This window comes from Sus scrofa, chromosome 1 (genome assembly GCF_000003025.6).
Source record: "Sus scrofa isolate TJ Tabasco breed Duroc chromosome 1, Sscrofa11.1, whole genome shotgun sequence".
NCBI classification, from domain to species: Eukaryota; Metazoa; Chordata; class Mammalia; order Artiodactyla; family Suidae; genus Sus; species Sus scrofa.
This window is the reverse complement of record NC_010443.5, coordinates 114,611,961-114,638,768: the sequence shown is the minus strand read 5'-3', so window position 1 is coordinate 114,638,768 and position 26,808 is coordinate 114,611,961. Positions and strand designations below refer to the sequence as shown.

General features: G+C 42.1%; 1 protein-coding gene across 1 annotated transcript in view; it reads left to right on the top strand.

Moving 5' to 3' along the window:
- The window catches only part of CGNL1 (cingulin like 1), a 204,184-nt gene continuing 187,813 nt past the window's right edge, over positions 10,438–26,808 (top strand). Inside the window, exon 1 of the mRNA XM_021094667.1 lies at positions 10,438–10,621. The gene's annotated coding sequence lies outside the window, so the exon portion shown is untranslated. The remainder of the gene's footprint in view (positions 10,622–26,808) is intronic.

Genomic DNA, 26,808 nt, shown 5'->3' with positions numbered 1-26,808 from the left:
AGCCCCAGTAAGCTTGGCCAAGACCCTGAGAGGGCAGGGCAGAAGACCCCTGTGGGCGAAACAAATGCCAAAGCTGGTAGGGGGCACGGGCCAGTAGGTGTGCCTGGTCCACACCAGGGTCCTACTCAGCACTGGCTACAGGGCTGGTGACCTGGCACAGGCAGCCAGCCACACCTGGCCCATGTGCTCCTTTGATGACAGTAGTTAATTATTGACTAATTGTTTTTGAATAAATAGTTGACTGAATATTGTTTTTCAAAGATTGGTTTTATGTGGGTGGGCTGGGTTCCCCTAACACACAATTGTAGGAAATTTTCTGGAGAAAAAATATTCCAGAATCTATGTTCCTGATGTATGAGGTTGACAGGCCAACGGGAAAAGTGAATCATTTTCGAGCTCTGTTGCTTGGCAGTTGGTGTCCTGCTGGCCTCGCTGCCGACAAGTACCTGAACTTTTTCTGCAATAAAACCTTATTAACTTGAAATCCAAAGAACAAAAAGAAAAATTCTCCAACCCCTCCCCCCACCTTGGATTTTGTGCTTACTAGGTTCGGCTTATCTCAGCACTTTTATTAAACAGTAATAAAAGGCGTCTGGTTGGTTGGGGACTAGCAATGGCTTTGAAATAGTCACTATTTTTAATTAACCAACACTGAAATAATGAGGTTTTACTGTAATTTGGTATGATTTAATTAACTCTAACTTTGTGTCAGGACTTAAACCTCCCTGCCCCAACCAAGAAAGCCCTCGGCCAGCTGCTTCGGTCAAGTGTTTCCCAAGGCAGTGGGCTCTCTCCAAAGGTCTGGCTTTGCCCCCTCAGGGCAGCAGTGTGGACCCCACTCCTGCTCAGCAGCTTATGGAGTAACCTGGTTTTATGTGGTTTTTTTTTTTTTTTTTCCTTTTGGTCATTACTGCCAATGCAATGTATCTGTAAGCTTGTCACTTTCCTCTCCCCCCGGGACCCCTCCCACATGTCTGTCTAAGGCTCCTAGGCTCAGAACCACCCTTAACAAACTTCTCCTTTTCATTCAAACTGAACCAAATCCTGTGCCCTCTTCCTTCTTGGCGCCTGTCCACCTCTGTGGTCACCCCTGCATGGTCCAGGTGGCCTACCTGCATTCTAGGCTCCCTGCCCTTCTTCTCAGTCCATTCCCTTTTCAAACAACCCCTTCGTTCTTCTTCAGCAACCTGCCCGTATCCCCCAGTGCCCATCAGAGGCTGTGCTTGTGTCACAGAGCCCCAGAAATTGGCAGAGGGACCTTGACATGAGGATAAGGGATGGAGGGGCCTGGGCAAGCCCCTTTCTTCCCCTCGCCTCTGCTCTGCCCAGCATGGCTCTGCTCTCCTTGGATTCATGCATGCAGCTTCTAGGCAATATTTGATGTGGCAACAAAAGGCTTCTGCTGCTAAAAATAAGTTAGGAAACCACTGATCCATACGATGGGACCACGCTCCCCAGCTTAACAATCATGAGCCAGAACCATGCAACAAAGGCCGCCTCTCTGTTTTTCTCCACTTCTCCCTCTCTGCAAACCCACTCACCCGTTGGGTCCTGAGAGCATCTTATTGTTTCCCACTTTTGGGCCTGGAATGGAAGTTCACTCTTGTCCGTTTTTCTAATTCCTGGCAGTTGGAGGCCTAGCACAGACCACCCCCTTCCCTGCCCCTGGTGTGGCTGTGTCCGCCCACAGCGCTGGGGCTGGAAGGCTCTCTCTCCTTCTTCATTCGGAAGGCCCTGCTCCTCTCTGGCCACAGCTGACGGGGCCGGAGGACCCTTCATGGGCCTTCTGTGACCTGGCACAGAAACACATGCCTGCCAGAGAATGGAATCAAGAATGGAGACTGAGCCATTAGTGACTGTGGCTGGTGCCATGGTAGAAAAACCGCTGGAGTTGGGAGTCCATCAAAATGTCAAAATTGGGAGGTGAGGGGGTGCAGAGGCTGTGGGCAAACGGAGAAGGGCAGTCAGCAGAGGCAGGAGAATGAGGAGGATGGATGGGGGCTGGGGGGAGCAAGGGGGGTGCTGAGAGGGACCTGATTCTTGTTCTCATTTGTGAGACCCTTGGGAGGTCTTGCAGCAAACCTTCCCCTTACTGGAGCCCACTTGGGGGTGGGGGAGGGGCTCTGTTCCTGCCAATAGAAGAGCTAGTTTACATCTCCTGAGCTGGCCCTTGAGAGCTGCCAGGGCAGATATTATGTCGCATTCAGCTTTCGTTCCCTGCAGCGCACCCTGCAGGAGCTGGGCAGGGAATGAGCCAGCGCAACCAGCCTGCCTTGAAAATCCGGTATGTTTGAGCTTTAAAGCCTGGGTAGGGAGTGACTCAAAACCCATGGGAACTTCACACCCACTGGGAGGGCTTTTATCTAAAAGGTGACAGTAACAAGTGTTGTCAAGGATGGGGAGAAATAGCAGCTGGTAGGAATGTAAAAGGGAGCAGCTGCTGAGGGAAACAGTCTGGCAGTTCCTCAAGACATTAAACATGGAGTCACCATGTGACCCAGCAAGTCCAATCCTAGGTCTGTACCCAGGAAAAATGAGAACATATGGCCACATAAAAACTTGTACATGGATGTGCATAGTCAAAAAATGGAAAAAACCCAAATATCCATCAGCTGATGAATATACACACACAGTGTGGTCTGTACAGTGGCTTAGTATGTGCGAATAAAAGGGAATGAAATATTGATACACACCACAATACAATGAACCTTGAAAGTGCTGTGCTAAGTGAATAAGTCAGTCACAAAACACCACAAATAATTCCGCTTATATGAAATGTCCAGAGTAGCAAAATCTATAGCAGTACAAAGTAGAGGAGGGGTTGCCAGGACCTGGGGGGAGGGGAGAATGAAGAGTGACTGCTAATGGGAATGGGTTTCTTTCAGGGGTGATGAAGATGTTCTGGAATTAGATCGTGATGATGGTTGTGCAACCTTGTGAATGTACTAGAAACCCACTGAATTGTACACTTTAAAATGGTGAGTTTCATAGTATGTGAATTATGTATCAATTTTAAAAAACCCATGGGCATCCCTAATGATGAAATATTGAAGCCCTAAGCAGCAGTGATGGCTAATATGTTAAAAAAAAAAAAAAAAAAGAGGGACAAACAGACACATGAGCCTCCTTTGGAAGAAGGAGGCTCCATTACCTCTGAAGGAGATTTGCCCAAAAAAAGTGAACCTGAGTCCAGTCAAGCCTGTAGCTCCAACACAGACTTACAGGAAACAGAGAGGCAGAGAAATGTGTTAGATGACACCATGGGGAAGTAGTCCAGACTGCAGGAAACTGTATTGGACAAACAACTCAGTTACTTCAACAAATTCCAAAGGAAAAAAGAAAAAGAGACCATAGGGGAACTTACAGATTAAAAGAGACAAAGCAACCGATTTGTTGTATGTGGAACTTACTTGAGCCTGAGTCAAATAACCTGTTTTTTCTTGATTTTTTGTTTTTGTATTTGTTTGTTTTTTTAAGTAGGGCATTTGTTACTTTGGAAATTTGAACACTGACCAGATATTGGATAACATGGAGGCATTATTGTTCATCATTTTTAGATTTTCCCCCCAGCTTTATTGAGATATAACTGGCATACAGCCTTGTGTAAGTTTAAGGTGTACACAGCATTGATTTGATACACTTACATATTGTAGTCCGATTACCACCCTAGTGTTAGCTAACACCTCCATCAGGATGTATGGCTACTGTTTCTTTTTGTTTTGAGAACATTGGAGATCTACTCTCTTAGCAACTTTCAAGGATATAGTACAGTGTTGTTATATGTAGTCAAAATGCTGTGCATTAGTTCCCAGAATTTAGTCATCTTCTAACTGGAAGCTCAGACTCTTGGACCAACATCTCCCCATCTCCCCTGTCCCCAGCCCCTGGCAACCACCTTCTAACTCTGTTTCTACAAGTTTGGCCTTTTTAGATTCTACATATAGGTGAGATCATACAATATTTCTCTCTCTGACTTATTTCACTAAGCATAATGCCCTAATGCCCTCAGGATCCATCTCTATGTCCCAAATAGCAAGATTTCCTTATTTTTTATGGCTGAGTAATATTCCACTTTATAAATACGCATCTTCTTTATTCATTCATCAATAGACACTTAGGCTGTTGCCACGTCTTGGCTATTCTTTTTTTTTGTCTTTTTAGGGCTGCACCCAAGGCATATGGAGGTTCCTAGGCTAGGGGTCGAATTGGAGCTATAGATGGTGGCCTATGCCACAGCCACAGCAACATGAGATCTGAGCCTTGTCCTGATATGAGCAGCCCCCAGGCCAGCAGCTTACAGCAATGCCAGATCCTTAACCCACTGAACCAGGCCAGGGATCAAACCTGCATCCTCATGGATGCTAGTCAGATTCATCTCCACTGAGCCACTATGGGAACTCCTTGGCTATTCTGAGTAGTACTGTAATGAACATAGTATCTATGAGATCCTAACTTAATTCCCTTTTGATATATAGCCAGAAGTAGTAGTTCTATGTTTGTCTACTTTTTAATGGCTGCATCTGTGGCATATGGAAGTTCCCAGGCCAGGGATTGAATCCAACCCATGGCTGTGGCAATGCTGGATCCTTTAACCCACTACACTGGGCCAGGATCAAACCTGTATTGCTGCAGTGACCCAAGCCACTGCAGTCAGATTCTAGCCAACTGCGCCGCAGCAGGAACTCCAGCTGTTCAATTTTTAATCTTTTGAGGAACATATTGTTTTTCATAGTGGCTCATCAATTTACCTTCTCACCAACCGTGCACCACATCCTTGCTAACACTTACCTCCAGTTTTTTTGATAAAGGCCAACCTGACAGGTGTGAGGTGATATTTCATTGTGATTTTGATTTGCATTTCCCTAATGATTCATGACACTGAGCATCTTTTCATGTACCCGTTGACAATTGCATGTCTTCTTTGGAAAAATGTCTATTCAGTCCTCTGCCCTTTTTTTTTTTTTTTTCTTTTTAGGGCTGTACCTGCAGTATATGGAAGTTTCCAGGCTAGGGGTTAATCAGAGCTGCAGCTACTGGCCTACACCACAGCCACAGCAATGCGGGATCTGAGCCAGTCTGCGACCTGTACCACAGCTCATGGCAAAGACAGATCCTTAATCCAGTGAGTGAGACCAGGGATTAAACCCACATCTTCATGGATACTAGTCAGGTTTGTTATGCTGAGCCACAGTGGGAACTCCCCTCTGCCCATTTTAAAATCCTATTCTTTTGCTATTGAGTTGTATGAGTTCTTTGTATTTTTGGTTATTCACTTCTTACCCAATAAATGGTTTATAACTATTTTCTCCTATTCCATAGGTTGGCTTTCATTTTGTTGGTAGTTTCTGTTGCTAAAGCTTCCATTGCTGGTTAGAAGCTTTTTAGTTTGATGGAATCCCACTTATCTATGTTTGTTTTTGTTGTTTGTGCTTTTGGTGTATATCCTAAAAATCATTGCTAAGACACATGTCAAGGAGGTTTCTTCCCCTATGTTTTCTCCTAGGAGTGTCACAGTTTTAGGATTTACATTTAAGAATCTCTTCCATTTTGAGTTAATTTTTTTATGAGTGGTGTAAGATAGGGGTTCAACTGTATTTTCCGTGTGTGGTTATTTGGTTGTCCTAACACTGTTTATTGAAGAGACTGTCATTTCCTCATTGAGTATTCTTGGCTCTCTTGTCAAATATTAGTTGACTATATGTGCATGAGTTTATTTCTTGTCTCCTGATTCTTTTCTATCCATGTGTCTATTTTTGTGCTACTACCACATTGCTTTGATTACTATAGCTTTGTAATATATTCTGAAATCAGGAGGTGTGGTACCTCTAGCTTTGTTCTTGCTCAAGATTGTTTTGGCTATTCTGGGGTTTTTTTGGTCATTGAATGCAAATTTTAGGATTTTCTTTATTTCTGTGAAAAATGCCAAGCAGAATTTTGACAGAGATTGGAGTTCCCGCCATGGCGCAGTGGTTAACGAATCTGACTAGGAACCATGAGGTTGTGGGTTCGGTCCCTGGCCTTGCTCAGTGGGTTAAGGATCCGGCGTTGCCGTGAGCTGTGGTGTAGGTTGCAGACGTGGCTCGGATCCCGCGTTGCTGTGGCTCTGGTGTAGGCCGGTGGCTACAGCTCCAATTCGACCCCTAGCCTGGAAACCTCCATATGCCGCGGGAGCGGCCCAAAGAAATAGCAAAAAGACAAAAAAAAAAAAAAGAATTTTGACAGGGATTACACTAAATCTTTTCACATTTGATAATAGTATTTTTTTTTTTTTTTGTCTTTTGAAAAGGAGTCCATATCTTTTAGAATTACTGAGGTATTTACAGAAAAAAACAATGATATTATACCTGGGATTCATGTCCAAATGATTAGGAGGGAGGGGAATAGGTGGATGTATAGAGGAAATGAGATTGGCCATAAGTAGGCAATTATTGAAGCTGGGCGTTCATTATATGTTCCTAATTTTATAGGTTTGAAATTTTCCACATTTCCATGTTTACTTGTTATTTAAAAATAAGTGAGGAAATAATAATTGAAAGAGGAAAATCATGGCAAAGTAGTCGTTGAGGTGGGGTGTCAGGCCTGACATCTGTCAACCGTTGACCGCCAGGCCTACTTTGGCTGGTCTGCTGCCTGTCCCCCTAGTGTCTCCACCTCACTGCCCCCACGGGCCCTTCCCAGGAGGGAGCGCTCTCAGTGGCTGCACCCATCTGGTCCTGGCCACACAACTGTTTCCAGAGGAAAAAGTTGGCTCCTGTGGACCCAAGTGGGAAAAGCAGGTGATCTCATGTGGCCACCACAGCTGTGGAACAATGACTCTACACTCTGGCCCTCCCATAATCAGAGCACTTTGGCAAGCAAAGAGCTGAAGTGTGTGAGAGGGAGGAAAGAGAGGAAGCCTTCTTGACAGAACTTGCTGTAGTTTAGGGAAAGAAGTGATTGCTGGTTCAGGGGTTGGGGAGACTTCTGGTCAAAGAGGTGAATTGAACTAGAGTAACAGATAAATCATAGAAAATGTCTTTGAGGAGTTCCTCTAGTGGCTCAGTGGGTTAAGGATTCAGTGTTGTCACTGCAGGGATTTGGGTCTCTGCTGCGGCGTGGGTTTGATCCCTGGCCCTGGAAATTCCACATGCCGTGGGCATGGCAAAAAACAATTTTTTTAATTAAAAAAATGTTTTTGAAACCCCTTCTTAATGGAAATTTAAAAGCCCTGCAGGCAGATGTACTTCTCCTTTGCTTGAAGATGCGAAGGAAAAACGGCTGATGCCTCAGTTGCAGGCTGGCTGTTCCAGAACAGAACACACTTCCTACAGAAGCAATGTCCTATGTGGTGTTGGCTCCCCAGTTCTTCCTTCATCTTTAAAATTTTATATAATCTTTAAAAACTGTGAATCACTATATTGTACACTTGAAGCTTACATAATATTTGTAAATCAACTCTACCTCAATTCTTTTAAAAAAGGAGCCAAGAAATCTGAAAGACTAGACACTTATCAGTACAAAAGTTGATCTGTGTTCATTCCTCACTGCATGTTGAACCGGAGTTTGTAAGGAAAAGCAATTCAACTATTTAACAAAAAGAAATTACAACTATTTGATTACATGTGACTGGAATTTGTGAAACTTCAAAGAAATTGCTTATTTTACCAACTTCAGGAAAATGTAAAACTTCAATGGAAAAATAAAGTTTACTCAGCCTGTTTAAATGCTGCGCATTTGCACCTGAAGTAGCCTAGATTATTTTCAAGGTTGGGCAAGTCAGCAAATGCTTGTGTGACATGTGCATTTGTGTGCCTGGCGGCCCTCAGGTACTGTTGGTGGGATTCAGAGGAAGGAGAGAGTCCTTCCCATTAGGAGGCAGTGAGATGTGAGCTGGGCTTTGAATGGTGGATACATTTCAGGGGCAGAGCAATTCCTCTATCCTCCTTCCTCATTTTTGTTAAGAAAAATTCTGATGTGTGCTTTGGGGGAATTCCCAAATTAACTTTGACTCAGGCCCAGTGAGTTATGAGGGGATGTTAGGAGAAAGGCCAAATCCATTGCAGGCAGACGCAGATGTGCTCAGGATGTGCTGAATTGATCCACCCGTCCAGCCTTCAGGATGCCTCTAGCGGACTCCTGCCTCCCCACACTCCGCCAGACTCCAGGCCCGTGACTCCCCCCCTGCTCTCTCACTTCCACCTCTGTCCCATCGGCAGGGTCAGAATGGCTCTTATCTTTGTTTTTGTTATGATGTTCCAAACACAGCCTTCCTCAAGGATGTGATGAAGGTGCAGCCCTAAAAAGGAAAAAAAAAAAAGATGGATTTTTTGTCTCCCTCCTTTCCACTCCCACAACAGCCAAGAACTCAAGATTGCTTGTCAGCTATCAGGTGTCCTGTATTATCTTTTGTCATAAAAATGCTGTGTAACAAAACCTCCCAATTTTAGTAACAACAGCCATTATTGCTCATGTGTCTGTAGGTGGAGTGGGTGGTTCTGGTGATTTGAGCCAGGCTTGGCTGAACTCAGTTGGGCGTACTCTGGGGTCAGTTGGTGATGGAGCTGGGGGCTGGTGGGTGGAGCATAGCCTCAGGTACAATGAATCAGTTCTACTCTGCAGACTATTCCATGCTTGTTCTCTCTTCCTCCAGCAGGCATGCCCTCATGGCCAAGGCAGGAGTCCTAAAAGAAGAACAGAAGCATTCAAGACCCCTGGAGGCCTGGACTTGAAATGGCCCATCACCACCTCTGCTACATTCTGCTGCCCAAAGCCAGTCGCCAGGCCAGCTCTGATTCCAGGGCTGAGACATTACATTCTGCCTCTTTCTTTTTTCTTTTTTTTTTTTTTTTTTGTCTTTTTGCCATTTCTTGGGTCACTCCCGCGGCATATGGAGGTTCCCAGGCTAGGGGTCAAATAGGAGCTGTAGCCACCAGCCTACACCAGAGCCACAGCAACTCGGGATCCGAGCCACGTCTGCAACCTACACCACAGCTCACGGCAACACCGGATTGTTAACCCACTGAGCAAGGGCAGGGACCGATCCCGCAACCTCATGGTTCCTAGTCAGATTCATTAACCACTGCACCATGACGGACACTCCACATTCTGCCTCTTAATGGGAGGAGTCGTGATGTCATGGAGGCAGCACAAGTGGCTATAGGGGCACCATTTACTGTGGCCATGACTGCCAGCAATCTATCAGAACTGCCAACATGATTTTTCTTTTAATTGCGGACTTAGTCTCATTTCATACATTAATGAAACCCATTCAGATTCTACTTCCAAATTCCTAATTCCTAGGGAACCGGGAGAGCAGAACACGCCAACCTTCTATAATCCCTCCTCATGTGACAAACATTTCCAGAGCACCCACCGTGCCTGGTCCCTTGCTCAGTAGGTCCTGGGGAAATATAAGAAAATGATACCCCTACCCTCCTCCTCAGCCCAGCAGGAAATAGCCGTGAAAGATGAGGGGAGGCATCAGTCAGCTCCTGTGGGAATCCCTGGGGGAGTGATAATTGGTCTTGAGTTTTCCAGAAAGAGAGGGAGTTGATTGATTCTAGAGGCCTTGAGGCTGCTAAGATGGTCGTGTTTTCAGGAAAGAGAGCTGCTTGCAGGCAGACCCAGGTTGGGTAGAGCCTACCCAGCCTTTCCTTATGGAGAAGGATGCATGCAGCACCTGCAGGGTTGAGCTCCACTCCAGGGCCTGGGTTTGCCTTGGGAAAGATCTTTGGGGCAGCAGGGAGGTGGAAGGAGAGCCAAAGTCAGGAGACCAGGCAGGAGCCTATTTCCATTCCAAATAGTCCTTTCAAGTTAAAGTTTGTATGAGGCCCACCTGCTGACATGGGGAGCGGCTCAGAATTACCCAGCCAGTGTGTAGTGGGGGCAGGGCTGCTTTGACCTTCTTTGCTCTTGGCTGACTTCTTAACAGGTTAGCTTTTAAACTTCTGGCTCATTCCAGATACTATGCCTCTGGCCCTGGGAGAGAACTTGGCTCCCCTGACTCTGCATAACGTTTCCGCTTTCTGGGAAACACACCAGTGCGTGATGAAGTGAGGGAGGCCCACAAAAATCTTTTGTCTCAAACCTCCCTTCTCTGTGTTTATTGCACAGAGGTTCCATCCCGGGAGAACCATAGGTGCTGTTTTCTTCTGCTGACACCTAGTTCAGCTCCTGAGCTTTCAGATGCCTAGCCCGTCTCCCCCCCGCCACAGCTGGGTTGTCACAAAACTCATGGGGAGTGTGGCAGGCAGAAGGTGGCTCCCCAGAGATGTCCATTTCTGATCCCCGGAACCTGTGATTGTGTTGTTACAGGCGAAGGGGAATTAAGGTTACTAATCAGCTGATTTTAAGATTGAGAATTTATCCTGGTTCATCCAGATGGACTCAATGTGGTCATTAGGGTCCTTAAAAGGAGAAGAGGGAGGGCAGGGTGAAGTCGGATGAGATCTTTGTCTGACTTTGCTGCCTTTCAAGAGGGAGGAAGAGGGCCGTGAGCTGGGGATGCAGTGGCCTCTAGAAGCTGGAAAGGGCGAGGAAAAGAATTCTTCCCTGGAGCTTCCAGAAAGGAGCCCAGCCCTGCCAACACCATGATCTTAGCTAGTGAGACCCATATCGGCCTTCTGAACCATGGAACTGTCAGGTAATAAATGTGTGTTGTTTGAGGTGGTGGTTATAGCAGCAATGGAAACCAGTACAGGACATGCGAGTTGGCAGTGACCTCCTTGACGACAGGGGTTTCTGGAGCATCCCTCAGACCTAGGACCTGATGTCAGAGGCCCAGTGCTCAGAAGGTGTTTTCAGACTGGGCAGGACAGACTGAGAGAGTGGTCATCTGGGCTCTCCAGGCCCTCAACTGGCTATGTGACCAGGCTGAGTCCCCTCACCTTCTAGTGACTCATTTCCCATGTCTCTTAAGTAAAGAAGTCAGGCCTCGTGACCTGCAACTTTTTGATGACTTTTGACTTGACTTACAGATACGTCCCTTTTTCTCTCCCACAGCCATCCCTGCTTGGTTTTCTCACCCCTACTGGTCTCATCTGCAGAGTTGAACACTCACTCTCAGATGCAGGGTCATTAAATGGTCAGCCCACTGGGGCTTTCCTCCGCTCTGATCACCACCCTCTCTGGGGTTCCCTGTGCTTCCTTGTCTCTCATGGGAGCCTTGCCTAAAGGCTTGATTTTGAGGTGATGGTAATCATTACTGCCCCATCTCCCCTTGTCTTCCAGACCCTGAGAAAGCGCCCTGCCCCTTCTCAGCCATGGGGTGTGGCAGGGACGCCTGCTTCACAGTCCTGCTTAAGGTCAGTGCCTGAGACGTTCCCCAACCTGTGATGCTTTGCGTTTGAACCCTGCATTTCCTCATAGTGGTTTGTGACTTTGGAGTCCATTTTCCATATTCAGTGATAGGGGACAATCACTGAACCAATGGGAAAAAAAAGAAAATTCTTTGTTCTTATTTACTGTGAGAGCCAAGTCACAAGTGTGGGACAATGCTCAGGGTGACATCTGTTTTTCTGACCCTCTTACCCCTGTTTACAGAGAGTGAAGATATGTCTGAGAGCAGATTCAACCTAGAGGAATTTTTTTCCCTCTAAGTTAGTTTAATAACTGAACAGAAGTTCCCATTGTGGCCCAGTGGGAACGAATCCAACTAGTGTCCATGAGGATGCAGGTTCGATCCCTGGCCTTGTTCAGCAGGGTAAATGTCCTGTGTTGCCGAAAACTGCAATGTACGTCACAGACATGGCTCAAATCCATTGTTGCTGTGCCTGTGGCATAGGCTTCAGCTGCAGCTCTGATTTGACCCCTAGCCTGGGAACTTCCAAATACCACAAGTGTGGCCAGAAAAGAAAGAACTGAACCAAGTTACGGCACACCACTACCTCCCGGTGACGGTCAGTTTGCGTTTTGTTGTTTGTTTGGGATTAGAGATGTTCTTAGGACAGGAGTGTTCTTCTCTGACCACCAGTTAGAATCCTTTAGGGAGTGTCTCAAAATCCAAGCCCAGCTACACCCTAGAGCCACTGAATCATTGGATTAAGTTCATTTGGTTTATAAATGACTCCACTTATCCACATGTTTCTGATGAGTAGTCATGGAGGAGAACCATTGCCTTAGATGACAGTGTTTACTCCTGCTCTTTGCTTAATGATGACTCTAAAGAGCCATGGCATCCAGAGCAAGGGAGGCTGAGACCTGCAGGAGTGGCTGCAAGGCTCACTGCACCCAGCCTTGGTGTCTTAGGGTTAGCAGGCCAGGCCTAGGGCTTATGGAAACCTGATGGTTGCAGGCCTCACCTGGACGAGCATTGCCATATAGGCTTCTGGGTCGCACCTGGAACATGGGAATTTGCTGGGTTCAGATTAGCTAATAAAGGCAACTCATCCAAAGTGACTGTTGATGGCTAAGAAGGCACCTGGGGATAAGCAGTGGGATTGCAGCCCAGGATGTAAAGGGGAAGGGTCAGAAATCTGTCCTGTGGTGCTGGCGCCAACAGAAACCATAGTACACACAGTGGTTCCTGCTAGCTAAAGCTCCTTCTTGCCCCCACGACAGTCATGTACCTTGCAGGCTCCACCTGGCTTCCCTGCCTCAGAGATGTTAGCCTTTGCCAGTGAAGGGCGGACTCAGCTGCTGCGTCCTCCTGATAGAGCAGGTCTGAGCCAGTTCCCGCCTGCGCCCCACCCTCCCCACCACCCCGACTCCTTCAGTGAGCAGGAATCCAGCCAGTGGCTTGTCTTATGTGAGTAAAATCCCCACTGGCTAATTGTTCACAGGCTGAAGAGAGAAATGTTCCACTTTCATAGGAAAGGGAAACATCCTTTCTTCCAAATAGCTGCTAACAGCCGGCTGCTAACTAGGTATCACTTGAAATTCACAGACACGGGTTCCCATAGCAACCCCAGGGAACTATGACAGCCTGCCCTTGATAAAGCTGGCTTTAGCAAGGAGTTTTGAAAGAATTGTATATGCTATTTATTTTTTGGCCCCATCTGTGGCATATGGATATTCTGGGGCCAGGGCTCGATCCTGTACCACAGCTGCAGCAATGCTGGATCCTTAACCTGCTGTACCACATTGGACTTTCCAAGCATAATGTATTTTATTTATTTTTATTTTTTATTTTTTAATGATTTTTATTTTTACCTTTATAGTGGGATTACAGTGTTCCGTCCTTTTTTTTTTTTTTTTTTTTTTGTCTTTTCAGGGCCACACCTGCTGCATGTGGAGGTTCCCAGGCTAGGGGTCTAATTGGAGCTGTAGCTGCCAGCTTACGCCACAGCCATGCCAGATCCGAGCCACATCTTCAACCTACACCACAGCTCTCGGCAACGCCAGATACTTAACCCGCTGAGCAAGGCCAGGGATCGAACCTGCAACCTCATGGTTCCTATCAGATTGATTAACCACTGAGCCACGATGGGAATTCCTGTCCATTTTCTATTGTACAGCAAAGTGGCCCAGTCACACACACATACACACATACATACATACATTCTTTTTCTTACAGCGTCATATGTTTTATTTTATTTATTTATTTATTTTTTTGTCTTTTTTTAGCTATTTCTTGGGCCGCTCCTGCGGCATATGGAGGTTCCTAGGCTAGGGGTCGAATAGGAGCTGTAGCCACCAGCCTATGCCAGAGCCACAGCAACGCGGGATCCGAGCTGCGTCTGCAAACTACACCACAGCTCACGGCAACGCCAGATCATTAACCCACTGAGCAAGGGCAGGGACCGAACCCACAACCTCATGGTTCCTAGTCGGATTCGTTAATCACTACGCCACGACGAGAACTCCTTCATATGTTTTAGATGTTAAGTTTTAAACACTGTCTTTAGGTAGACATGAAGGGGTTCCTCACCTGAGGTAATTTGAGGAGAAAACCACTGGTCATTTCAGTCAGTGAAAATACCTACTGTGATGTGATGATCAGTGGCTGGGAGCAGGAGGGCAGTTGGTATAAAGACAGTGAGACTGCATCTCAACATGAACGGGACATCCTAGGCTTAGTACCATATTTGAAAACCTTGAAGCGCCTTCCGTGTCCAGGACTGTCTGGAAATGTTGCCAGAGAAGCTGTAGCGACACAGTGTTGTCAGCATTGGTGTGAGCCCTGCATTACAGCCTGCATTACACAGTTAACCCACCTCTGCCCTTAGCCCCTTAATTCTACCGCCTCTGTGCCTTTTGATGCGAACAGCCCTTGCCTCTGTCTCTCCTGGGCACTGCAGGGGATAAACAAGAGACTTCTCTGAGGGCAGATTGTACCCTGGAGTGGATTCTTCAAGGTCCATAGGGCTTCCTGAAGAAATGGGATGGGATTCCAGGACTGAAAAAGAACAAAATAAGCCAGGACCAGCTGCGGTGCCAGAGAGTAGGGAAGTGCCAGAAACACGATGAGGATGTGTCCAAAGATTGCATGAGCCAGCTTGAAAGAGCTCTCAACAGCCATAACTGGGGAATCTGAGCAACAAAATGAATAAGGATAACATCGGGTCATGACCCCTAGAGTAAAATGAATGTATTTTGCTAAGTGAAAGAAGCCAAATCCTCAAAGCTACATATTGCATGAATCTGCTACATATTGCATGAATCCACTATGTGACATCCTAGAAAAGGCAAAATCAGAGATGGAAAAACATCTGAAATAGGGGTTGATCACAAAGGGGGCAGCCTGAGAGAATGCTGAAGGGGGATTAGACGGTGGCGGTGGATATATGGATCTATACCTCTGTCAAAACCCATAGATCTGCAAACCTCTGAGTGAATTTTACTGTATGTAAATTTTTAAAAAATTAATCAGGATGATGTATGTGAATAGGAGATAAACTGTTGCAAATGAAGCTAACCACAATACAGATGCATAACGTGACCACATTGAAAGGAGTGGGGAAGAAAAGAACTAATCTAAGTACCCTTCAGAAAACAGGATTTCTGACTTGACACTGTCAGGTATCTAGGGATAAAAATGATGTACACAGATACTGGACTCCTAGTACATTTGTTTCTCACAGGAGTATGGGGTAGCAATTCTGAACCCACTTTAGGTGTAGACTAGGGGTGGACAAATAAGTAAATAGATTGTAGATGTGGAGAATTGGATTTCTCACTGTCAGAGGAGGAAGTTACAAATAAAAGGAGGTGGCTAGAATGAGGCCTGGGGTGTTGGATTGGAATCTGAAATATCAGTATGAATATATGTTTACATATACATGTGTCATACACATCATATGTACAGAGACAGGTACGTAGATACAGAAATATGGATGTGTATGCCTGTGTGGGTTAATATATAATAAGTTACGTGTATGTGTTCTGGTCTCCGAGAGGACCTACATGCAATGACTCCAGTGACAACAAGCTCACCTAGGGCCCAGGTATTCATTTCCTTTTTTTTTTTTAAGTTTTTAGGGCCACACCTGTGGCATATGGAGGTTCCCAGGCTAGGGGTCTAATCAGAGCTATAGCTGCCAGCCTATGCCACAGCAATGCAGGATCTGAGCCACGTCTGCGACCTACACCGCAGCTCATGGCAATGCCAGATCCTTAAGCCAAGGAGCGAGGCCAGATATTGAACCCACAACCTCATGCTTCCTAGTTGGATTTGTTTCCACTGCGCCATGATGGGAACTCCATTTCTAAATAAAAGGAGCCAAGTGTTTTGTACAAGTGGTTGATTCCTAGTCTTGGGCATGAAAATACAAGAAGAGTCTAGAGTATGTTGAGGAGACAGAAAGCAAGGAAATGCTTAAAAAAGGATGAGAACATGTTAAAAGGAAGCAGAAACCAACCTGAAGGAGCCTCCCAATGGCCAAGGCTAGAAGAATTTGAGCAAAAAAATAAATAATGATAGCATTAGAGAATAACCCCTAGAATAAAATAAGTATATGACAGACTCTTAGAAGCAAACAAGTGAATGGATGAGAAAGGACAGCTCTTCCGTAGAGTTTGTTACTCATAATAATTAATAATGAGGGAATTTTACAATAGTAATCATAAAATTAATGAGGGAAATATAAAATCACCATCAGGAGTTCACGTTGTGGTGCAGTGGAAATGAATCTGACTAGTAACCATGAGGTTTCAGGTTCAATCCCTGGCCTTGCTCAGTGGGTTAAGGATTGAGCATTGCCATGACCTGCGGTGTAGATTGCAGATGCAGCTTGGATCCTGTGTTGCTGCAGCTGTGGCATAGGCTGGCAGCTGTAGCTCTGATTAGACCCCTAGCCTAGGAACCTCCATATGCTGTGGGTGCAGCCCTAAAAAGCAAAAATAAATAAATAAAATCACCGTCAGACATGAGAGCAAAAGTTATTGCAGGTGTGAGCCACTATTGAAAGTTAAAATTATTGGGTAAAATTTGAAGTGAGGAGTTCCCGTAGTGACTCAGTGGTTTAAGAACCCTACACTGCCACCGTGAGAATATGGGTTAGATCCCTGGCTTCACTTAGTGGGTTAAGGATCTGCCATCACCGCAAACTGCAGTGTAGGTTGCAGATGCAGCTTGGATCCAGTGTTGCCGTGGCTGTGGTGTTGCTGCAACTGCAGCTCTAATTTTACCCCTAGCCCAGGAATTTGCATATGGCACAAGCGTGGCTTTAAAAGAAAAAATTGAAGTGAAACAGGATATGTGTATAGCCTCAAAGTAGCTCCCTCAAGATATTTATTAACTACAAAAGGAAAAACAGTATCTTAACAGTGGAGAAACCCAGCAGACACCACCTTAACAAAATGATTAAGGCTAATGTTATCAGGAATAAGACATAGTGACAACATATGAGGCTCCTTCCTCCTTTGACATGGTGCACTGAGGGCTCATTTCCTTGGTGCTATTCTTGCTAAAAATAGATAATTTCAATCTGATCATGAGAAAACATCAGATAAACCCCAAATGGAGGGCATTCAACACAATAACTAGTACTCTTCAAAAGTGTCAAGATTGTGGAGTTGCCATTGTGGCTCAGCAGAAATGAATCCGGCTACGAACCAAGAGGTTGTGGGTTCAATCCCTGGCTTCGCTCAGTGGGTTAAGGATCCAACATTGCCATGAGCTGTGGTGTAAGTCACAGATGCGGCTTGGATCCTTGCTGTAGTGTAGGCTGGCAGCAACAGCTCTGATTGGACCCCTAGCCCGGGAACCTCCGTATGCCACGAGTGCAGCCCTAAAAAGCAAAAAAGAAAAAAAAAGTGTCACGACTGTGAGACAAGTAAAGACTAGGGAACCATTACAGATTGGAAGAGACCAAGGAGACACAGTAACTAACTGCAGTTTAGCATCTGGAAGGATCCTGGAGAGGAAAGGGACAGAAGAGGTAATTAGAGAGGCAATTAGAATTTAATAAGATCTGTAGATTATGGTAGTATTGTATCCATGGTAATTTTCTTACTTTCATAAGGTTCCATGGGTGAAGTAAGATGTTAACATTCAAGGGATTGAGGTGAAGGATTATGGGATTTCTTCCTTTCCCCCCAACCCCCACTCTAGCTTTATCAAGATTTAGTTGACTTACAACATTATGTAAGTTTAAGGTGTACACAGTTGAATTGATACACTTACTTATTACAAAATGATTACCACAATAGGGTTAGTTAACCCCTTTATCACCTCACATAATTTTTTGTTGTTGAGACATATACAATCTAATCGCATAGCAACTTTCAAGTGCGTACACAGTATTGCAGTGTTGATAACTATAGTCACTATGCTGTGCATTACTACTTCAGAACTTACTCATCTTTTAACTGGAAACTTGTAGCCTTCCACCAACATCTCCCCACTTCCCCCAACAGTCAGTCCCACAATGCTATCTTCTGTTTCTATGAGTTTGGCTTTTTTAGATTCTGATATAAGTGAGATCATATAGTATTTCTCTTTCTCTGTGTGACTGATTTTACTTAGCATAATGCTCTCACGGTCCATTCACGTTACCACAAATGGCAGGATTTCCTCCTTGCTCATGGCTGAACAAGATTTCATTGTGTGTGTACCACATCTTCTTTATTCATTCATCCATCAATACGCAGTTCAGTTGTTTCCATATCTTGGCTACTGGGAACAATACTACAATGAACGTGAGAGTGTAGATATCTCTTTGAGATCCTGACTTCATTTCCTTTGGATATATACTTAGAAGCAGGATTGCTGGATCATATAGTAGTTCTATTTTCAATTTTTTGAAGTTATATTTACATTCTCACCAACAGTGCACAGAGATTCTCTTTTCTCCACATCCTCTCCAACTCTTGTTATTTCTTATCTTTTTTATTATAGCCATTCTAATAGGCGTGAGGTGATTATCTCATAGTTTTTGACATGCATTTTTCTGATAATTAGTAATATTAAGCACTTTTTTGTCTACTTGGCCATTTTTATGTGTACTTTGGGAGAATGTCTATTCCATTCCTCTGCCCATTTTTTAATCAAATTGTTTGGTTTTTGTTACTGAGTTGTATGAGCTTGTTAAAAATATATTTTGGATATTAACTCTTGATTTATGATTTACAAATATTTGCTCTCATTCTGTAGGTCACCTTTTATTTTGTTGATAGTTTCTTTCTGGTTTGAAGTTTTTTAGTTTGATGTAGTCCCACTTACTGATTTTTGCCTTGTTACTGTGTCATATCCAAGAAGTTGTTGCTAAGACCCATGTCAATGAGCTTTTCCCCTGTTTTCTTCTACAAGTTTGACAGATTTAGGTCTTATATTTAAGTCTTTAATCCATTTTGAGTTAATTATTGTGAGTGGTGAAAGAGGTTCACTTTGATTATTAGGCATGTGATTATCCAGTTTTCATAACACCATTTATTATAGAGACTCTCCTTTCCCTATTGAGTATTCTTAGCTCCCTTGCCAAATATTAGTCGCTGTATATTTGAGAATTTTCAGGGCTCACATTTCTATTCTGTTGTTCTATGTGTTTTTTTTTTTTATTTTTTTAATGTCACTGTTTTGACTACTAAGCTTTGTAATATAGTATGAAATCAGGAAGTATGGTGCCTCTGGCTCTGTTCTTTCTCAGAATTTATTCAGGGTCTTTTGTGGTTCTACTAATTGTAGGATTGATTTTTCTGGTTTTTTTTTTTTTGGTTTTTGTTTTTTTGTTTTTTTTTTTTTTGTAAAAAATGCCATTGGTACAAATGACCCTTTCCACGGAAAAGAAAAGCATGGACTTGGAGAATAGACTTGTGGTTGCCGAGGGGGAGGGAATGGGATGGACTGGGAATCTGGGATTAACAGATACAAAGTATTGCATTTGGAGTGGATAAGCAATGAGATCCTGCTGTATAGCACAGGGAGCTATATCTAGTCAGCTGTGATGGAATATGATGGAGGATAATGTGAGAAAAAGGATGTATGTATATGTGTGTGATGGGGTCACTTTGCTCTACAGTAGAAAATTGACAGAAAACTAAACCAGCTATAATGGCAAAAATCATTTAAAAAATGCCACTGGGATTTCAATAGCGATTACATCGAATCTATAGATGGCTTGGGAAGTATGGACATTTTAACAATATTAATTCTTCTGATTCATGAACATGGGATATCTTTCTGTTTATGTGTTCTTAATTTCTTCCATAGTCTCACTGTTTTTAGTAAAAACATCTTTTACTTCCTTGGTTAAAATTATTCCCAAGCATTTTGTTCTTTTTGTTGCTATTGTAAATGGATTTTCTTTATTTCTTTTTCAGTTATTTTATTGTAAATGTATAGAAATACAACTGATTTCTGTATACTAGTTTTTTAAAAAGAAGTAAAATTATCTTTATTTGCATATGACATGATCCTATATAGAAGAAAATTCCAAGGAATCAACCAAAAAAGCTATTAGGACTTGTAAAGAAGTTTAGCAAGTTGACGAGATACAGGGTCAATTTACCAAAAAAAAAAAATATTTCTTACATATTGGCAAAAAAAAAAAAAAACCCAAAACCTGCAAACATTTATAGAATGAAATGTGAAAATTATGTATATTATAGAATCAAAAACATAGAATATGTAGGAGTGCATTTAATAATATATTTCAAGACCTACACATTGAAATTGTTAAATATTGCTGAGAACAGTTGTTAAAAGATCTAAATAAGTGAAGAGATACCATGTTCATGCATAGGGATAACTAATACTAAGACGTCAGTTCTTGCCACATTCATCTATAGGTTTATTACAACTTATATCAAATCCATAACAGTTTGAAAAGCTAAAATTGACAGATTCTAAATTGTACTCTATGTTGGTTTTTTTTTTAATCTTGAAACTTTACTGAATTCAATGATTAGTTCTAACAGTTTTTTGGTGGAGTCTTTAGGATTTTCTATATATACTTTCATAGTATCTGCGAACAGTTTTATTTTTTCCTTTCCAGTATGGTTACCTTTTATTTCTTTTTCTTGCCTGATTGTTCTCTAGGTCTTTCTATTCTGTTGAATAGGAGTAGTGAGAGTGGACACCTTTGTCTTCTTCCTAATCTTGGGGGAAAACTTTCAACCTTTTACCATTGAATATGATGTTAGCTATGGGCTTTTCACACATGAACTTATTATACTGAAGTGTGTTCCTTTTATATCCAGTTTGTTGAGAGTTTTTATCATGAAACAATGTGTTTTCATCAAAATGTTTTTCTGCATCTATTGAGATGATCATATGATTTTTATCTTTCATTCTATTAAGGTGGTATATCAATTTAGTGATATGCCATGTCAGATGATCTTTGCATCCTAGGGATAAATCCCACTTTGTCATGGTGTAATGATACTTTTAATGTGTTGAATATGGTTGAATATAATTTGAAAATTTTGAATCTATATTCATGAGAGAGATTGGTCTGTGTTTACTTTTCTGTAGTGTCCTTATCTGTCTTTGGTATCAGGATATAATATTGGCCTTGTAAAATGAGTTTGGGAATGTTCATTCCTTTTCAATTTTTGGGAAGAGTTTGAGAAGGATTGGTATTAATTCTTCTTTAAATGGTTGGTAAAATTCATCAATGAAACCATTTGGTCCTGGCTTTTCTTTGTTCAGAAGGTTTTAATTACTGATTCATTCTCATTACTCTTTATGGGTCTCTTCATATTTTCTGTGTCTTCATGATTTAGTCCTTGTAATTTGTATGGTCCTAGGAATTTATTTCTTCTAGGTTGTCCAATTTGATGGCATAATTATTAATTATTCATAATTATTCATTATTCATAGTAGTCTGATATGATCTTTTATGATTCTGTAGTATCAATTGTATTATCTCTTCTTTTGGTTCTGATTTTTAAAATTTTAGTCTACTCTTTTTTTTTCCTCTGTTAGTAGTCCAGCTAACATTTTGTCAATTTTCTTTTAAAAAAAAAAAATTAGCCCTTAGTTTTGTAGATCTGTTTTTGTTGTTTCTCTGATTTTCTTTTATTTTTTTTTTTTTTGCCACACCTGTGGCATGTAGAAGTTCCTAGGCTAGGGACTGCACCTGCTCCAAAGCAGTGACCTGAGCTGCTGCAATGACAACGCTGGATCCTTAACCTTCTGAAACACATGGGAACTCCCTGATTGCTTTTTTATTTTTGCCCTAGTCTTTGTTATTTCTTTCCTTGTGCTAACTTTGAGCTTCATTTGTTGTTCTTTTCTTATTCCTTAAGGTACAAAGTTAGGTAGTTTATTTGAGACCTCTTTTTCCTTAAGGTAGGCATTTTTTTGCTATAAGCTTTGCTCTTTAAACTACTTTTGTTATATTCCATAAGTTTTGGTATGTTGAACTTCCATTTTTGTTTGTTTCAAAATATTTTTAAAAATTTTCCTTTTGAGTTCTTCTTTGACCCATTGGTTATTCAGGAGTGTTGTTTAATTTCCACATAATTGTAAAGTTTGCCGTTTTCCTCCTGTTAGTGATTTCTAGTTTTATATCACTGTAGATAGAAAAGAAATTTAGTATGATTTCAGTCTCCTTAAGTTTTTTAAGTCTTGTTGTGTGACCTAATATATGGTCTCTCCCTGAGAATGTTCTCAGTGTGCTTGAGAAGAATGTGTATTGTGTTACTGTTAGATGGAATGATCTGTTATATTATACTCTGTTAGGGTAATTTGGTCTAAAGTATAGTTCATATCCAAAATATCCTAATTGGCTTTCTGTCTGGATAATCTATCCATTTTTGGAAATGGGATATTAAATTTCTCTACTATTTTTGTATTTTTGCCTATTTCTCCTTTCAGATCTGTTAGTATTTGCTTAATATATTTAGATGGTCTGATGTTGACTGATCACTTTATCATTATATGATGATCTTTACCTATTCATCCCTCCCCTTCCCCAAAGCTCCTGGAAAACCACTGATTTTTTAACTATCACCACAGTTTTGTCTTTTGCACGTACTACATTATTGGAATCATTAGAATGGAGTGATTTCAGAGTGGCTTCTTTAACTGAGTAATAAGCATCTAAGGTTCCTCTGTGTCTTTTCATGTATTGATAGCTTATTTATTTTTAACATAATATCTCATTTTATAGAGATAGCACAGTTTTTTTTTAAATTGACTTCACATATTGAAGGACATCTTGGTTGCTTTCTGTTTTTGATAATTATGAATAAATCTGCAATGTACATTTCCTTGCAAATTTTTGCTTAGATGTAAGTTTCCAATTCAGTTGAATGATTGCATGATTGCTGAATCATATAGTAAGACCATGTTCAGTTGTGTAAGAAACTGCCAACCTGTCTTCCAGAGTGACTGTACCCTTTTACATTCTACTAGCCATGACTGAGTATTTCTCTCTTTTTTAAATTATTTATTTAGTTTTATTTTATTTTCCCACTGTACAGCAAGGGGATCAAGTTATCCTTACATGTATACATTTTTTCCCCCACCCTTTATTCTGTTGCGACATGAGTATCTAGACATAGTTCTCAATGCTACTCGGCAGGATCTCTTTGTAAATCTATTCTAAGTTGTGTCTGATATGAATGAGTATTTCTAAGGCTCTTCATCCTTGTTAGTATTTGCTATTGTCAGTTTTCTGCATCTTAGCCATTCTAATAGGTATGTGGTTGTGTCTCATTGTTTTAATTTGAAACTTTCTAATAATAAAAGATACAGAGCATCTTTACATGTGCTTGTTTGCCATCTTGATGTTTTCTTTGTTGAGGTTTTTGTTCAGATCTCTAACTATTTTTTAATTGAGTTGTTTGCTTTCTTGTTAACTTTTAAGAGTTCTTGGATACAAGTACTTTAACAGTGTATTTTATGAATATTCTCTTAGTATATGGCTTATCTTTCCATTCTCTTAACAGTGTCTTTCACAGAACAAGTTTTTATTAGTTTTTTTTTTTTTTTTTTTTTTTTTTAAACAACTGCACTTGTGGCTTATGGAAGTTCCCAGGCTAGGGGTCAAAACAGAGCTGTAGCCTCTGGCCTACACCACAGCCACACCAATGTGGGATCAGAGCCATGTCTGTGACCTACACCACAGCTCATGGCAACGCCAGATCCTTAACCCATGTCCTCATGGATTCTAGTCAGGTTTGTTAACTGCCAAGCCACAGGAACGCCACTGTGTAGATTGAGTTTGCTGCATATGGATGTCCAAGTTTTTGGCACCATTTGTTGAAAAGACTATCCTTTGTCCATGGAATTGCCCTTGCTCCTTTTTCAAGGATTAGTTGACTATATTTGAGTAGGTCTACTTCTGAGTTTTCAATTTTACTCTATTGATCAGTATGTCTATTCAATACCATACTATCTTGATCACTGTAGCTTTACAGTAAGTTTTTATTTGTTTTGTTTTTGCCTTTTGGGGCTGCACCTGTGGCATATATTCCCAGCCTTGGGGTCAAATCGGAGCTACAGCTACTGGCCTATGCCACAGCCACAGCAATGAAAGTTCTAAGCCATGTCTGCAGCCTGTATCACAGCTCATGGCAAAGCTGTATCCTTAACCCACTGAACGAGGCCAGGGATCAAACCCACACCCACATGGATACTAATCAGATTTGTTTCTGTTGTGCCACAGTGGGAACTCCTATAGTAAGTCTTGAAGTTGGGGAATGTAAGTCCTCCAAATGTGCTTTTCTTCTTCGGTATTGCGTTGGCTATTCTGAGGCATTCACTTTTCCATATAAACTTTGGGTTGTCAGTTTGTCAGTATCCACGAAGTAGCTTGCCAGCATTTTGATTGGAATTGCACTAAATCTATAAGTTGAGAAGAACTGACAGAAGAAAAATATCGAGTCTTCTGATTCTTAAATACAGAATATCTCTCCAGGAGTTCCCACTGTGGCTCAGTGGATTAAGAATCTGACAAGTATCCATGAAGATGTGGGCTCGATTCTGGCTTCTCTTAGTGGGTTAAAGGATCTGGCATTGATGTGAGCTGTGGTGTAGGTCACAGATGAGGTTTGGATCCATTGTTTCTGTGGCTGTAGTGCAGGAAGGTGGCTCCAATTTGACCCCTAGCCTGGGAACCTCCACATGCTGTGGGTGCAGCCCTAAAAAGAGAAATAAATAAATAAATAAATAAAGACTATCTCTCCATTTATTTAGACCTTTTTTGGGTTTTTTTGAAAATCAGTTTTTAGTTTTTTGCGCATAAATCCTGAAGATATTTTGTTAGATTTATATGTAAATATTTTCTTTTTAGGGTGAGGGGTGCTAATATAAGTGGCACTATGCTTTTAATTTCACATTCCAATTACTCACCAATGGCTTATGAGGAAAAACCTAACTTTTATAACATTAACCTTGTATCCAGTGACTTTGCTATAATTGCTTATATCTGAGAGTTTTGTTTGTAACTTCTTGGAAATCTCTACATAGACACCTTGTCCTCTGTGAACGAGGTCAATTTTTTTCCCTTCCCAATCTGTATGTCTTTTATTTCCTTTTCTTATGTTATTGTCTTAGTGAAACAATAGTACAATGTTGTATAAAATTAATTAGTTGACATTGTAGCCTTGTTCCTGATCTTAGGGAGAAAACCTTTGGTATTGAGACCATATACCTCAGATTGGGACTGGAACTTACTGGGTTTTTTTTAAATTAAAATCACACACCTGGTCTGAGGATTTAATGAAGTTCAGATTCTTTATGTCTCAGTGCAGAAGGAACTCAGCAAGAGGCAAAGTCATAGGCGAGAAGTAGATTTATTGAAAGATACACAAAATGTACCCATCTCAAAAGGCAAGAGAGCAGCCCTGGAAGAATCACACTTCACAGATTGTGGGCCATTTCAGAAGCTGAGAGGAAGAGACCCTAAGATATGGGGAGTGAGTTTTTAAAGGCTGGGCAATTGCATAGGCTAATGAGTAGGAGGATTATTCCAACTATATCTAGGAAGGCGTGGGGGTTTTCAGGAATTGGGCCACCATTCACTTTTTGACCTTTTATAGTCTCTCTTGGAACTGTCATGGCACTTGTGGGCATGTCATTCTGCATGGTAATGTGTTGCAATGAATGTATAATGAAACTCAAGGTACCCTGGAAGTCAAATCCTCTACCATCTTGGACCTAGTTGGTTCTAACCAGTTTTTATCATATCCGCAAGGACTATGTCATTCATTTAAGAGTTGTGCCCTGCCCGCTTCTCTCCTGTTTCAGTTTCTCACCATTAAGTATGGTGATGTTAGCTGCAGATTTTTGTGGCTGTTCTTTATCAAATTGAGGAAATTTCATTCTATTTCTAGTTTGCTGAGAGTTTTTTGTTTTGTTTTGTTTTGTTTTTGTCTTTTTGTTGTTGTTGTTGTTGTTGTTGCTATTTCTTGGGCCGCTCCCGCGGCATATGGAGGTTCCCAGGCTAGGGGTTGAATCGGAGCTGTAGCCACTGGCCTATGCCAGAGCCACAGCAACGCGGGATCCGAGCCGCGTCTGCAACCTACACCACAGCTCACGGCAACGCCGCATCGTTAACCCACTGAGCAAGGGCAGGGACCGAACCCGCAACCTCATGGTTCCTAGTCGGATTCGTTAACCACTGCGCCACGACGGGAACTCCTGCTGAGAGTTTTTAATTATGAATGGAAGTTGAATTTTATCAAATGCTTTTGTTCTGAATCAAATGGCATGGTTATATGATTTTTCTTTAGCTTGTTGATGTGATAGGTTAGATTAATTGATTTTTGAATGTTGAAAAAGTTTTGCATACCTGGAATAACTCTCACTTAGTCATGATGTATAATTTTCTTAATGAAGTGCTGACTTTGATTTGCTAATATTTCATTGAGGATTTTTGCACCTATATTCATGAAAGTTATTAGTGTATCATTTTCCTTTCTTGTAATATCACTATCAGGTTTGGGTATTAAAGTATGCTAGTCTCATGGAATGAGTTAGGTAGTAGAGCTGAGCCTGTACTTGACCCTTAAACATCATGGGGGTTGAGTTGCTGATTCTGTGCAGTGGAAAATCCACATATAATTTTTCACTTAGCTCTCTGTATCTGTGGTTCTGCATCCATGGATTCAATCAGCTAATTGTGTAGTACTGCAGTACGTATTTAGTGAAATAAATCCCATGTATAAATGGATCTTCACAAGTTAAACCTGTGTTGTTCAAGGGTAAATTGTATTCTGTCTGCTTCTGTTTTCTGGATCCCAGTTTCAAAAACTGTCATCAATGGTAGAGTCAACATTTATTTACTTTTTTTTTTTAAGGGCCACACCCATGGCTTATGGTGGTTCCCAGGTTAGGGAACCTACACCACAGCCACAGCAACGCCAGATCTGAGCCACATCTGTGACCTACACTACAGCCACAGCAACACCAGATCCTTAACTCACTGAGTGAGGTCATGGATCAAACCTGCAACCTCATGGTTCCTAGTTGGATTCATTTCCCCTGTGCCACAACAAGAA